The 3,047-nt window shown below is 38.9% G+C and overlaps 1 long non-coding RNA gene across 1 annotated transcript in view; it reads right to left on the reverse strand.

Annotated features, from left to right (window-relative positions):
* The window catches only part of LOC117956521, a 5,219-nt gene continuing 2,172 nt past the window's right edge, over nucleotides 1-3,047 (reverse strand). Inside the window, exon 3 of the long non-coding RNA XR_004659305.1 lies at nucleotides 1-82. This is a non-coding gene — a long non-coding RNA (uncharacterized LOC117956521). The remainder of the gene's footprint in view (nucleotides 83-3,047) is intronic.

The following is a 3,047-nucleotide window of genomic DNA, read 5'->3' on the forward strand; positions in this document are numbered from 1 at the left end:
TAGCAGCAAAGACAACGTCGGCAGTACTGAAGGCAAAATAGGCTACGTAGTATTTCGTTCTGTATTGACAGGTGCAATATTTCTACAGTTGTCAGTAAAGCTACAGCTTGTAAAAAATGACAGGCACGCTAAAGTTAATATAGATAGCTAAAAAAAACAAGCAGAAAACTACTACTAGCCAGGCTAAAGCTAATACAGTTAGGCTAAAGCTAATATAGCTAGCATACACTGGAAACGTAACACTAATCTACTACAAGTCTGTGTCTGGTGTTTCGTCATTTCCACTGATTTAAATGTTCTTGGATGCACAGAGTTTGTTGCTAGTGCAGGTCTGATCGATTTATCAAACTAACGAGCTAACAAGCTAACAAGCTGGCCCCGCTAGCCGACCACAACCTGGAATTTAGAGGAAGCAACATGCATTCATCATACTTTAGTCTGGATTGATTATTAAATGAGTACAACGATGTCATGCTAGTCAACCAGCAGAACAGAAACCTGCTGAAACCAGTTTAAATAACAATAAATACTGTATTAATCGAGCAAGGGTAAATTACAATTTACACTCTGTTGTTATTACACACATGCCTGAAATACACACACATGTTCAGGTCCTATACTTTTTTTCCTTCCTTTCCTTTATTCCATTATTCTTTCTTTCCTTCCTTCCTTTTTTCTATCTTCCTTTTTCCTTTCGTCTTTCTGTCCTTTCTTCTTTCATTATCCTTTCTTTCCTTCCTTCCTTTCTTTAGTTGATTTGCTCGACATGTGTGTAAAACTGAGTTTCTCTAGAGAATCATGCCAAAGCAACCCTTAAAATCTTAAAACTTGTGTTCACCTGAGACGTGTTCAGACATTTCTTGGAAAGAAGTCAGAAGGCAGCATGAAAAAATGAAGAAATTACTAAAGAAATGTTAGTCGACTAACCCCCCCAAACGCTCGACTACTTGACTCAGAAGGAGCAGTCCTCAATGTAACGTTACTTTTTAACGTTCCTGTATAATAAATATGAATTAATGTATTTCTACTAGGGTTGCACAATTAATCAAATTTTAATCACAATCAATTAAAAAAATACGCATGATTGTGCGTTTTTTTTAAACGCCTCGTTTAATAGAACGCTGAGTTTTTTTTACATAGTGCATCTACCGCTCCGTAAACCCCTGTCTGCTCATGAGCCAATCACAGTTGTTCCCTTTATAGTGCAGCATAGTTTCTAGATGGAGACAGTCACAGAGGACAGAGTAACGTGAGATAGCAGTCAGATAGCAGTCGGCTTACGTCGGTCTCGAGGTTTACCGGTTTACCGTAAACGCAACATTTTGTCCCGTCTTTGTTGTTTTTCAGACAACAGCAGTGAGCAGTGCTAGTCCGTGCTAGGTAGCGTCTGTTAGCTGTTAGCTCCTCTAGGACGCACCAGTGCTAATGTCCTCGCATCCGCTGCAATGCTGTTTATACGGATATGGTTTAATTTTGCGTTATATGACCAATTTCGTCTGTAAAGCCGTGCATGTGTTGGATCTCTCCTCTCTCTCTCCTCTCTCTCTCCTCTCTCTCTCTCTCTTACTCCACACAGCGGCCGCCGGTCCACACTTTTGACAATTGTTAACAGTTTTAATTTTTAATTAACACAGCTGTATATTGTTAAGAATGAGGGGCAAACCTGTATTTGTACCAGTGTTTCCATGGTAAATCTGCTATCACGGCCGCCACGGCGAAGAACACAGAAGAAGTTATTGAATGCAACTAACTTCAGTTGGTGGAGTAACAGCGTGTGAGACGGAGCTGCTGGACATGGACCTGGGCCTGGACCTGGACCTGTACCTGGACCTGGACCTGGGCCTGGGCCAGAGATGTGACCCACGGCCAGAATATCATAGTTCATAAAAATGCAGCGCAGTGAAGATACAGACGTTTCATACACACGATGTGTGTATCCGTCATTTGACCCGTGCTGCCCCCCCCCCCCCCCCCCCCCCCCCCCCCCCCCCCCCCCCCCCCGTTCATAATGATCAGCCGTCTTTATGTGAGTAGCGTCCATCACACTCCCTCTCGTAGTTATAAATAGCCTATGTGACGATAAAATTTGTTTTGGTTAAAAACAACAAATAATCGTGATCAAAATTTAGATCAAATTAATCATGATTATCATTTTGGCCATAATCGTGCAGACCTAATTTCTCTCCAAAACCCCTTCAGAAGAGTAAAGTTAGTTAGGTGTTAAAGCTTTACAGTTCAACAAAGAATGGTTCACATTATATAATAATAATAATAATAATAATAATAATAATGTATACTTTAGAAAAGATCCTGTTTTTCTTCTATGTAAATCTACTCCCCTACAAAATCACTGCAGTAGTCGAGAATGAGTTATTAAACAAATAAAGCTATTTATGTCATCTTTAATCTTTTAAAAATGACTAATATCACAATACAGTGGTGCTCATAAGTTTACATGCCCATGCTTAAGTTGACTAAAACAAGTAATTAAAATATCATCTTTTGTAAATAGATCTTAATGCTTTAATTAAAAAAAAGGAAAAATCCACGTTTTAAGGACTAATTTACTTTATGAATGAATGTTTCATAAATAAATGTTCTTCCTTAAATTACAGGGGCATAAGTAAACGCCCCCCTATGTTAAATTACAAGGACTAAGTATACACACCCTATGTTAAATTACAGGGACATAAGTATACACCCCCTATGTTAAAATACAGGGGCATAAGTATACACCACCCTATGTTAAAATATAGGGGCATAAGTATACACCACCCTATGTTAAAATATAGGGGCATAAGTATACATACCCATATGTTCAATTTCCATAGAGGCAGATTTTTATTGTTTAAGACCAGTTATTTCCTGGTTCAGGATACTATGCATCCTGATAAAGTTCCCTTGACCTTTGTGCATATCTTATATGTGTGTATGTGTGATATGCCTTTACCAGACTCCATGTAAATAACCACTACTTTTAGCGTGTACAGAGCAGCATATCTCCACCAGACTCCATGTAAATAATCACTACTTTTAGCGTGTATAGA

The sequence above is a fragment of the Etheostoma cragini genome, chromosome 14, assembly GCF_013103735.1.
Source record: "Etheostoma cragini isolate CJK2018 chromosome 14, CSU_Ecrag_1.0, whole genome shotgun sequence".
Lineage (NCBI taxonomy): Eukaryota > Metazoa > Chordata > Actinopteri > Perciformes > Percidae > Etheostoma > Etheostoma cragini.